This window comes from Dreissena polymorpha, chromosome 4, assembly GCF_020536995.1.
Source record: "Dreissena polymorpha isolate Duluth1 chromosome 4, UMN_Dpol_1.0, whole genome shotgun sequence".
NCBI lineage: Eukaryota > Metazoa > Mollusca > Bivalvia > Myida > Dreissenidae > Dreissena > Dreissena polymorpha.
The window spans coordinates 74351138-74364695 of NC_068358.1; the positions used below are offsets into that span (position 1 = coordinate 74351138).

At 33.8% G+C, this 13558-nt stretch overlaps 1 protein-coding gene across 2 annotated transcripts in view; it reads right to left on the minus strand.

Moving 5' to 3' along the window:
• LOC127880292 (synaptotagmin-4-like) overlaps nt 1-13270 on the minus strand; it is a 38565-nt gene extending 25295 nt beyond the window's left edge. Inside the window, exons 1-2 of one of the 2 annotated variants that reach the window (XM_052427649.1) lie at nt 12983-13270; nt 231-376 (exon numbers count right to left, since the gene is read on the minus strand). The gene's annotated coding sequence lies outside the window, so the exon portion shown is untranslated. Of the gene's footprint in view, nt 1-230; nt 377-9150; nt 9241-12982 lie in introns of those variants that run through there. The other variant, XM_052427650.1, reaches the window with a different exon arrangement.
• Between the last annotated feature and the right edge of the window lie 288 nt (nt 13271-13558).

Here is a 13558-nt window from a genome sequence, read left to right on the forward strand (position 1 = left end):
AAAAATGTGCATCACCAATGGTATTGCATTGAAGTTGAAGGTTATACATTTATATTTAATCTTTCCGATAAACACATTAACACAAATATATGAGTGTAAAATGAATTTTAAAACTGTCTTGATTTCTATATTTTATCTTGCAAACTGCTAAAACAAGATTGTTAAAAAAATAAAAAAGTTAGTCAATTTATCGGTACGTGATTTTGTATTGTTTTAAGAAATACACATACTTTATTTTACTCTCATCTTTGGAGGTCTTGATCTGTTTATTCAGGGTCTCTTTAGGTGTCCTTGCTCTCTATGACGCCAAGCAGTTTGAGGAGTCCATCGCACATATTCCGTAAGTCCGTCCCTACATCATCCGAGGATTCATAGACTTGACGAAATATACACAAATAAGTAACTTGAATTATCGATATAGTATTTTCCTGTAAAATAGCAGGAAACATACGATTTTTTACCACTCAAGATGGGTCGGTTTAAGAAAAACAGGTTCATTGCCAATATCAAATGTATAGATGTTACATTTAAAAATAATGCAATTGTTATTATGACACAATTTTTATTTATTAATATTCTTAATATTTTGCTCGTTATTAATGATTAAATAAAGCGCAAGTAAATGAGAATAAGGCTAATTATTTTGGTGTTTAAAAATATTATCTAATATAGAATGTCTGCTTAACAATGTTTCAAATAAATAGAATGAATACACACGCTCGTATGTGCATACATGTGTTTTTTCCCATAAAGCTTGAATGTCTAAAATCTACTGTTTGATATCTATGTGTAAACATCATGTGACTGTATGTTTCTTCTTTTTACACTAATAAGCCTAAATATAATTATAGAACAAATAAGACTGTCTTTAAAAGTGTTAGAATAGATGTCTTACAATGAAAGAACATGCATAATTCATTTAGTTTTACGTGAAAAGAAAATCTAGTTCAGAAAAAAGCTCAGGAAGAGAATGTAATTATTTTTCATTACCAGGCTGAAAAAGAGCCGGTTATTTAAGGCCATCATCAGTGTCAGCTTGGAAAAAAGGAGCGTTAACAAAGTTCATAACATAGCCACCTAAATGGCTAGTTACAAAAGCTTTTTGAAAAAAAATCATTTAAATTTGAAACTGCTGAAATTGTTGATTTTAACTGTATGATATAAATATTTTTTTTTAAAATATTATAATGCTTTTCAACCCAAACGTCCAAATGTGATATTTAGGTAAAAACACAAATAATTTCTCTTCATATTTTCATTTTAATTTGGAAAATCCTTTTGGAATACGTGAATGTCGTTTATTACGGAAAATAATAGATTTTATGAACAAATTCGACAGGTAAAGTATGTTATATTTGTTGCAAATTTAATGAATATGTGATTATTTGATCAACAGTCGCCATCAATTTAGTATAAAATGGGCACGATTTACATAAACTTAAGGCCAGGGTCAGTAAGAGAGCGGAAAACATCGCGAAGCCGTATATTTCAAGGCAATATCTTCAAATTGCCTGGTGTATTATTGTACTTGGCATTGAATTATGCTTGTTAACGTTTTCAGACATTTTTGTGACATGACGAGGAAAACTGGTTTAGGAAGACAGCTAAATGCATCAGAGAGCCATATATGAAAAATAACCCCAAAGTGTCTTGTGAGATTTGGGTAGTTATTTGAATCGGATTCCGTTTCATGCTTCTGACATTTTCAGAAAGTTTTTAAACGATCTGATGAAATCTGGTTAACCCATTTATGCCTAGCGTCTAGAAAAAAGGCCTTGGCAAACAGCGTAGACCCAGATAAGACGCCCCATGATGCGGCGTCTCATCAGGGTCTGTGCTGTTTGCTTAAAGGAATTTCTGTAAGAAATATTCTAAATATAGAAATAAATATACTAGAAATCTCTAATTTTGGAAATACATTGATCCGATTTAGAAGGATGGGAGAGTCCACTAGGCATAAATTGGTTAAGATTGTGAGCGGAAACCGAAATAGGTCGGACGCACTGACAAACGGCAATTGCGCCCAGTATGTTCCTCTCTTCGGGGACAGAAACAAAACTCTTTTACGAGAAAATTACAAATGCATGACTGCTCAATTTATCTTAATAATTTTAAATCGGAACTGCTATAAATGCATTCCGTATCATAATAATAACGTATTATACTTACAAGAGTAATATTATACCAGAATAGTTGTGTGCAATATTTGAAAAATGTTTCCGAGGAAACATAGTAAATTACAAAGCACAATATCAAATAATGACATTCTCTGCCCCATTAAAAAAGTATCTAATTGCACAATTACTCGAAAAATAAAAACATTCACAATATGATTTATTTTGGCTCAACACATACTATTGGAGAACAAAGCGCCTAAAACACCAGCATGGCCTACAGAAAATAAATAATTTATCGCTGATTAATGTTGTGTTTGTGTCTTTTAAAGTGGTTTTTGAAAGGTTAAACCCATTTGTGATTTTTGTTTTACGTTTATCACGTTACAGTAGTTATGATCCTCGATAGATGATGATCACACGCTAAAACACATTCAGAAAATGCCATTTGTTTACTTCTGAACATCTAATCCAGTTTGACGAAACATCACAGAAATGATGCAATGGACTTGTACCCCATTAAATACAAGCGAAATATAAGGTAAATGTCACAGAGCCTTTCACCAGATTTCTGAAAAAAAAATCATTGAGATATTAGGTGCTTTTTGTTTTCATTTAAAATAGTAGCTTTTGTGTTTCAATAGCACGGTGTATTAACAAAATAAGGGGCAAACAATTCAGAAACATGGTTACAAAGTCATGTTTCCTGTCTTATTTTCAGCCAATCGATTTGTTATATCAATACTTTCAACACAACATTAAGATCCAGATGATCTCTACAGAACTCGGTAGTGAAAGTGACATTAGACGCATCTAACAATATATGCTATGTTTATAGGTGTCTATCGCAACCGTTGTTTTATTTTTGGTGTATACACTTATATTTGTTAATGCAGCGTCACATACTAAAACGAACATCCCGGAAAGAGAAAAAAATGCATTTGAATATCAACCGTACTTTCGTTTGACAACTGATGACAGAAATTATTCGTTTTCCTGCAACGATATCTATTCACACGACACAGGAACGCTAACTCCGATCCTAATACAAAGACAGTTCTGCTCGGCTTAGAGGACTGCTCCTTTCATGTAAAATATTGAATCTGATATATATTTTTTATAAACAACTGGAAGTAAGATGAGTTGCAGATAATTGGTCAGTTACCTTATTTTAACTAACTCGTTTGACCTGTTAATTCTTTCAACTCAATTCGACAGTGAAAAATGCCTATAATAGAGAGAAAAAAGAGAAAATTTAGGCAGATACATCATATCACACTAAACTTCCCTGTTTACACAAGCATCTGGGACCTATATCGATTGTTGTGTGTAAAACTACTGTATATGATACACAGAACTGTACAGCAGATCTATCATTCTCAGACTGAACCATCACGGTAGGCGACTTACTTCGTTCAGTGTACATCGAGTGTTGTTATTGAAACTTATGTATATGATACAAAAAGAAAAAAAGTACAGACGATACATAATTATAAGACTGGACCCTTACTGTATGCGACATATATCGTTCAGTTTAAGTCGATAGTTGTGATTGAAACTTATGTATGTGATACAAAACAAGAAATATCTTTAACAAAATATATACGGCGTTGATTGTGGTTGGAGTTGGTGAAAGGTAAAGAGTTCAATGAATGAGATCAAAGATAGCGAATGCCTTTTTCTGTGCAGTTCTTAGCTGCATCATACGCAGGACGGGATGTTACGCGGAGTTTTCGAGGCTTATTTTACATTATTACATATCGCTGGTCATAAACATATAAATACAAAACAGAAAACCAAAAGAAGAATGGAAGTGAAATTAAAACATATGAGTCAACCGGCCACACGCGAAGTATCCGTACATATTTTAAATATTTATACGCGCGTTCTTCGAACAAACCTGATTTAGTGGTTTGTCAGGCATTGCTATTTGATTCGATTTTAAACAGTATCGAGAAGTATCGCGCTCATGCTTAATACATTAGTCAATATGGTGAAATAATTCTTGTTAAATTAATCAGAAATAATATTTATCATGGTATTGTTGAAAACACATTTAGAATCTATAATTGACATAACATAATGATATCGCTCAATATCTGGTCTAAAGAAAATTCCAGTTCACCTAAATCTAGCGATAGCGTATATAAAATAAAACGATTATTTTACTGACCGCGAACTGACCCTGATACAATGCGGGTTGGAATGCAATGCATTAAAGTGAGGCCACGCTTCCACTGCTGGAACGACAGCTTGTTTAACATTTTATACTTTCACATGTTAAATGTTAAATTTCGAAAACAAATTTAAATGGTTTGGCCAAAATAAATATCAGGATAGGAAAATACGATACTTATATGAACTTTTATGAACGCTAGTACACAGACAGGAATATGGAAGTAATTACTAAATATGAGAACATAGCCTTTAAGTACAAACGCTCTGGCGCTGGCAATCCTCTGAAAATAAAAGGTGCGCTCACAAACTGTATTGATGTCAAGAGTTGAGTATAAAACAGTTCTATCTATCAATATAAAGAAGTGAAACTCCAGCTGCTGGAGCAGTATTGAATTTTCATTAAAAACAATTAGTTGGTCCTTTATTTAAGGCAAGTGACCGATTGCCCAAACAGTACAAAACAGCACAATACAGCACAATACAAACCAACATAAACACAAAATATGAATAAAGCTGGGGTCACCGCCTTGGAACGGTCAATGCAAAGCATTGGGGGATTAAACCTGGTTATAGAGCGCTCAACCTCACACTTGGCCCAGCAATATTAATAATACATTTAAGTGTAAATAAAATTTAACGTCATAGCATTGTAACTCAAATTAAACAATAATAAAAGGGAATTAAAACGCATTCAATTTAATTACTATTTAATTACTCAATTGCATTGAAGATACAAGAGTAACAGAATTACAACTTTTTGACGAACGATCAAATAAAACTATTAACAATTGTCAACTTCATTCCTTCTTTATAGAAAAGATTTGAGAATATAGAATCATATAGTTAATATCTTAGATAATCATCGCGCAAATACAGGAAGAAGCAGCAATAATGGGTGTAAAAATTCCATATTACATAGCTTGGTTTTTTATGTGACTGCTAAACAAATTAAAAATAATTAAATCAAACAAGAAACGCCTATCAGAGAGAAAATATAAATAAAATGGAACGTTATAAACCCAATGACCTATGCAGCCTTTTCATTAGAGATAACAATTTTCATGCAGAACACGCAGTAAAACAGTGTTCCAAAGACGCGGTTATGTTTAGAGTGTTCTGGTGGTATGCTCAAATCAGCGAATGGAATAAATGAAGTGTATTCATTCGTGCGGGAAATGTTATTTGAACACTTACAAAGGTCAGGTAAGGTCAAAAATGACGTTAAACAGCTATGCCGAAAAACTTTTGAGGCGATGACCCTAAGTTATTAAGTGATTACAAAATAAAACTAAAATGTTAAGTGAACAGTTCAATACGTTTTATAAAATTCAATCATATTTATTGAAGTGGTATGAAACAAACATATATGTACATCCTATGAACATTTATGGTTGCATGTAACACATATAGTAGAAATAAACGGCATTAAAAGAACGGAAACATTTAATTTCATTTTGCAAGGTATGTCTTATATAACGTACATATTATAATCAATGAGGTAAATTTTGTATGGAACGGATTTTGGAATGTCATGTTCTTGATGTACATAAGATGCACCCAAAGAAAGGTACTGCATGCACAAAATCATATGATTAATTATTGCTAGATATCTATTATTTAACCACTCTATATGTATTTTATGTACATCATTCGATGTGTTGCCGTTAACACACCGGTTCTGAAAAGTGGAGGTGAGACTTTTATGGCAATTGAAATTCAAATACTTCATGAAGATCTAGAATATAAATGGCAGGTTTCGAAGTTGAAAAAAAAAATATAAATCACAAAAACCTGCGTTTTAATTGAACAGTTTATTCATATACACTTACAGAACATATTTATTCTATGTAAACTATCAATCTAAATCTAAATTCTTTCCATACCATTAAAATACAACTTATGTTGAGTTTAAAATCGGTTTGCTTCTTCAAATCGCGTATTAAATACGGCTTTAGATAGGAAGATGCAATTAGATTCACACTTAATACCACCAAAAATACAAAGCAAACGACGACGTAAACAAATTCAATAATAATATTTAACCTGAAAGACATTACAAGACAGAGAACAATACTTCTATTAATGATTCTATAAACTTCTGCCTACGCATTATTGTGAGATGCCGTGGACATTATTAAAATGTAAAAGATGCTGTAAACGAATGCTTTATCTATTAAAATAAAAAAGGTAGTAAAAATGCTCATATTATTGTTAATAATACATAATCAGGTCCTTTGTGATATAAATATACTAACACCGCAGCCAAGTACGTCTGATCGTTCGAAAACAGTAATCTTATAATGAAAAAATATTTATTGACAATAAAATAACATGTTTTTGAAACGCTTAGACCTGTATTACGTTTTAGACCATTATCACAAGGGTTGAGTATATTGAACATGATATGTATTAAATGCATGATAATATTGTAAGTATCGCAATCAATACATCGCTGTAACAAGGTGTAATGCGATGAAACCGTTTCAATAGATTGAAAGTGACCTTCACACATCCAAAGTCAAGGTGAGGCATTCAAACAAAAGAAACATATAACGCGGCTGCTTTCAGTTTTCTTGTTAACAGACTATAATACAATAAAATATACTTAATACTTATTTTTATATCGATTTCCGGAGAAATATATATTTTATCAATATGTTTAGTTTATTGTTACAAAAACTAATTGATATTAACTGTTGTCTTCCAGCACACAGATTTAATAGTTGATATATGCTCATATTACATGAATAATATTAAACTAGGCACATATTGCTTCATGGAAAAAGCTCCAGAAAAGTGGTTTTAAATTAATGTCATCATCAAGTTTAACAACACCAACAGAAATTATAAGCCAGAGTATAAAAGTACCTGTAAGTAAATTAAAATGAGTACTTGTCAATACTGAAACTAATGAAAAAAGACAAATAAGTTAATTAAGATAGAGATTCTGTGCAAAAATAAACGTATCTAACCGATCGGTAGCCAATTATTTGTCTGATAGACCATTTGATTTTGTTTAAAAAAAGGTCAGTTTTAGGGCTTAAGTTAACATGTTTTGTGAGTGTTCACAGGTAATATCTACGCACGAATCAAAGCTGTGTCACAAGTTGTAATGATATTAGATGGAACGAACCATTTTTGGTCAACCGGGAAATTGACATTTTGAATAAGTCAAAGTAATTAAGTATGCCAATGTCAGGATCCAAATTAAGTTAGGTAATGAATGGTGTTAATATTGATCAACGACATCCTGCATTTGAGAACCAAACATTTAGTCAGGGTAAGCAACACTCTTGAGACTTGAGTGTAAAGCCTTATTTGAATTTCTTTGCATGGTTTTTATTCTCAATTAATTCCTTACACTGGGAATATGTTTTACCCATATCTGTCATTTCGATTGGAAAATGACCCTCAACACCAACACAATGTACACGTGGCTTAAATCAAGCTAACATGTGTAATAATTCTCACGGAAAGCAGACATCAAAGTAGTTTTTATTCTCTGTATGGCTCCCCTCAGACGGATAAGTAACCTTTTATTTTAAGGATTGTATATTCAATAAAAATCTAATAATGCTCATCAATCGTAACCTGATCTATAATCAACACTAATCTATTATTCTATTTATCCCACTTTTAATTTAGTAAACCTTTTTATTTAAACAGAATTAGTTTGACTGGATAATTTCGCTGGATTTATGACGTCATTTCGTCGAAATATTGACGTCATTTCCTGCCGTTGATTATAGATGATATTTTATCAACGGGGCTTTAATCAACCGAATTCGCTGTAAAAGAGGGATAAAACATTTAACTGTATAGTTATTTTTTTTTTCTCTTGTATGTTTTGTTACTGAAGACCACATTGTAAAAAAGAAATTATTTCTTAATGTGAATTCTTCATGAGATAAAGTTATAATAATAATAATAATAATTATTATTATTATTATTATTATTTTTATTATATATTGCAAAATACATTTTACTGGCCTTATAAAGATTCAAATAGTAGAGCGATTTGTTTACCTTTTTTAATTTCAAAGCGACTATGAAATTAAAATATTTATAAAAGGGTCATCATTGTTATTAAAAAACAACATCAAGTTGTGTTTGATATAAAGTAAGGTATTTGTAGCATAATCGGCGCGCCATTTCGGCAGCGGTTAAATCAGCACCGTAATTAAGGCTTTATTGAGCCCAATCTCTGAGATACTGGTGAGAAATTATGATTTATCATCTGATTTTAAGTTTCTGCCCACATGAGCAGTGACAGTTTTATAGTCGTTTGAGAATAGCAAGACATTTGTCAACATATCACGGATGTCTCGAAAGTCCAGTTTGTGTAGATCTCAACCAATGTAAACTACAAGCTGTTGCATAACCAAATTTGACTTTCGATCTCTTAGTTTGACGATTACCTTTATGGAAAGGAGACGAGGGATACATGCGACAAGCCGTCTCGCCATTGTGGTTATTTATAGTAAGTTACTTTAGAAATTGTATGATGAATAATCAAAGTTTCAGTCCGGGCAATTTAGGGAGAGGCGTGTTACTCGACTTGCGTTGCTTTAGGACAGCTTCATTTTGTGATATAAAGAATCCATCAATATATTGTTGGATAGCCGGGTTGTGTATATAGAACACAAGTGGGTTGTCGTATATATTCTTTATTTTATAGATGTCTATACTATTGAAAATGATGGCCTGAAAAATAATACAAAAACATTTATGAATAACTAATTCAAATTGCAATAATTAAACATTTCAATGAAATACATAATAATCAAATATATTTATATTGCAATAAGCAATACAATACAATGCAAGGTAATTATATAAACAGTAAAAGTAAACTCACCAGCAACCTGAGGACTTAGTTATAACATAAATATATGTTGACAAATGGAAAATGCCAACTTTAAATTTCATCTATCTCTTACGAGACTTTATGATGGAATAATGATATACTAGTCTAAATAACCATTGAAGCTCTATAGTTAAAACATCTCACATAAAAACATGCAGTGTTAGTAACTCATTCACTCACCAATTAGCACCCACACTGATACTCGCTCCCATTATTGCATGGGTTAGAAATATTAAAGGATTAGTGTCAGAGTGAATACCCTGTTACAATATGACCAATACAGATTATTTGTTTTTACAAGTCGTCTTACAATGGTAGACATGAATGCGTTTTAAGTCATCAATATTTGGCAAACGTTATGGCTAAGAAAGAAATTTGCAAACAGAAGCTAAACGCGTATAAAAAATAAACCGTTCTGACATTTCAAGGATATAAGTTCAACAAATCAAACTACCTGGCCGAGACCGACTTTGATATTTCAGGCCGAGTTTTGAATATTTTTTGCAAACTTCGATCAAATTCGCAAAATTAACTTTTAATCTAAATAAAAGATAAATGTTTTATGGAGATTTGAAAGATTTCTGTGTGATGACAGTCTTACATGTGCACAAATGCTTGTAGGCGAGAGTAGACATCATTAGTTAGCACTTTTTTTTAACATGATTAAACAGGATCATTTGCAAGTTTAAAAAAAAAAACCAGCTAAAGACAGGAATGACCGGTATACCATTATTAATTGTCTTGGTTCGATTATTGCTTCTTGAATAAACTAAATGTGTTTAGATGTTCGTGTTGTGCCAACATATTACGCATGACCGCGTGTTACCCGGATGGTTGCCCATACAAACATCTCAAGTATGCTGATGGTGATGATCAAATCAGGATGGCGATTATGATGATGATAAAACAGATAGCACTGTTGTTGTCGTTGATTATACTGTTTTTATGATAAATAATATAGAAGGAGATAATAGTGACCATTTAAGTGTTGGCTTCGACGATAATTATGGCGTTGCATATTATAATGATAATAATGGTGGTGGTTGTAGTAGGTTGCTACTTATGATGATGGCGATAATGACATTGATGGTGTTTATTGTAATGGTTATACTCTCTATTATCGGGATAGAAGTGATGTTAATCATTACAGACGATGATGAGGACAACGGGGACGTTAAACAGAAGGCGAAAGTGGTAAAGGGAATCTCGTGTGTAACATAAAATTGTGTTGCAATTATTCCGTTAAAAGCATTTAGATTTAAAATTATAAGTATAAATACCATTGTCGCCTGTTTCTAACCTTCAATGACGTGCCATATGCGAAAAATCTATTTGTATCTTGAAGCTGATCTTTACCAGGTAGTTCGCACGTTTTCTTACAATCATGCATGATATATAAGCGAACAAGAAACCCCGATCGAAAAATCACAATATTATATATACGGTCTCAGTACGATTTATGACTCAATATGTCTGCGAATGACGTCAACTTAATAAAACGAACACAAATCACCCTGAAACCAAAAACGCGAAACTAAAATATTAGTGTACGTCACAATTGTCTTCAATACCGGCTTTGTGACTGTTTTGCAAAATAAAACAATAAACATTCAGGAACGTAACCAGTGCAGAAAAGTTAATCGATTTAAGCAGAGATGGCTCTTTTTTCCCACACAGTTTTCAAGATTTTTGCCAGTTTAACTTCATTTTCACGAACAAAATCTTGTATGGACCATTCTTATTATCGAAAGTCACAGATGCATCGATAAGCAGAAACTGCAGTGCAAACACCTTGTGTTTTTCGGGAACCGGATGCCACCGTGGTTTTGTTTCATAGTTACTAATTGGTTTAAGGGAAGCAACTGTCGTTTGCAGTAACCATAAAATATGGAATCTTAAAGAGAATAAGTCGTGACTGCTGGCATATTTGTTAGAGCGACGGACAACAAATCCTAGGATTGCGTGTTCGATCCTCGGCCAGACAACATGTGCGTGAAAGGTCATCAAATCCTTTCAACGGACATTCTAACCGTACCTTAGATTAAAGTAAAGCACACGTAAGTAACTGGCACACAGTAAGTATGTGAAATGTGTACTGTTTAACCAGATAGTCGAGGACAAATTTGAATTGGCTAACTGACCGCCGTGATATTACTGAAATACTGTTCAAAACAGCGAAAACCCCGAAAAACACAAAGGTAATTACATGCACACAAATATCCGCAGTTGTAAAACATTTTTACTGTAATGTCTTTAAAAACATATAAATAAACAATTTGGAGTTTGGTTGATGAAACAAAAGCGTTGACATCATTTGTTCAGATGTTGAGATAGGAATGATAAAAGGATGTTACATCAAACGTGGTTGTGGAAATATTTTGTCGTCGTTAACATTACTAGTAGGTATCTGGTCGAAAATATTAAGAAACTTTGTACAAAGATAATATGTGTCTTGTTCTGTGAAAATTGGGCAAAATAGATGTGCGTAAAGTGTCACCCAAGATTAGCCTGTGCAGTCCACACAGGCTAATCAGGGACGACACTTTCCGCTTTAATGGTGTTCTTCGTTTAAAGGAAGTCACTTTTTACCGAAAATCTAGATTAAGCGGAAATTGTAGTCTCAGATTAGCCTGTGCGGACTGCACAGGCTAATCTGGGGCAACACTTTACGCACATGCATTATGACCAGTTTTCTCAGAACAAGACACATATTAGATAGAAAATTAAACAGCACACTAAAGGTATCACTTAAGTTGCCTCAAACGCCTCATTTAGTAAATAATTCAAGCCGCGTCTGAGACAACTGGACTTGATTCATGTACGTAATGTGAAACTGAGCTAAAGCCGGGGATTTAACCCACGACTTCCAGAGTGGTAGTCAGACACTTAAACCACGTCGCTAAAGATCTAGCCCAACAGCAATACTGTTGGAAGTGACCTTATTTCACTACATACGTTAATCATCCAAGATAACCCATGAAGTCTGGGCAGGCTCAAGATAACCCATGCAGTCTGGGCAGATAACCCATGCAGTCTGGGCAGATAACCCATGCAGTCTGGGCAGAGTCTGGGCAGATAACCCATGCAGTCTGGGCAGATAACCCATGCAGTCTGGGCAGATAACCCATGCAGTCTGGGCAGATAACCCATGCAGTCTGGGCAGATAACCCATGCAGTCTGGGCAGATAACCCATGCAGTCTGGGCAGATAACCCATGCAGTCTGGGCAGATAACCCATGCAGTCTGGGCAGATAACCCATGCAGTCTGGGCAGATAACCCATGCAGTCTGGGCAGATAACCCATGCAGTCTGGGCAGATAACCCATGCAGTCTGGGCAGATAACCCATGCAGTCTGGGCAGATAACCCATGCAGTCTGGGCAGATAACCCATGCAGTCTGGGCAGATAACCCATGCAGTCTGGGCAGATAACCAATGCAGTCTGGGCAGGCTAATCTAGGAAGATACTTTCCGCCTTAACCGAATTTTCTCTAAGAAGAAACTTATTTCAAACGACAAAGACGATAAAGGCGGAAAATGTCGTCCCTGTTTCGCCTGTTTGGATTGCAGGGTTTACTTTTGACGACACGTTACGCACTTGCAATAAGCCCAGTTTTCCCAGGACGTGGCCAATTTGGTCACATGTTAGAAAAACGTTTATATCCCTAGGCTACGAAGCGCATGTGGCTCTCGACGGAAGAACGTGAATTTTATTTAAATTAAAGATGACTTAACAACAAGCGGCTCTTGTATCATGGAACGTTACATTATGTAAACATGTAAAGCCGTACAAAAATTAATATATGACAAAACATATAACTTACCTATAATTCCTGTGTAATATTCCTTTCAACAATAGAAACATTGCTCAATAGATCCAAACACAAATTACCTGTTTACAACATCATATAATACCAACACTGGCTAAAAACTATGCGACCACCGTAAGAGAGCATAGTATTGTTTTGCCATAATTGACACCCTTAAAATAATCTTCTAAACTGCTCTCAACATGAAATTATCATTGCATTATCAGCAAACGCTTACACGTTTATGCAATTTTCATCAGGCGATTAAATTCGCATCGATATTTTTTTCTCACAGATACAGTTACGTCGTTCAAGTCAGAGGTAAATGATCACAATATCCGACGAACAGGACAATGGTCGTTTGGACAATTACGATATAACTGTGACTGACTGCATCTCAGGCCAGGTTTATTTACCATAGCGTATTAACCGTCGGCTAAATGTTAAATTTGAGATCGATAACTGTTTTTTCTTTCTTCTTAAACATAAAGAATTACACCATGTTATAACGTGTGTTTATTTATATTATACAATCAGTGAATAACCTTTTACTTACCAGACTAAAAGCATTGTTGTATAGGTATATGTTCT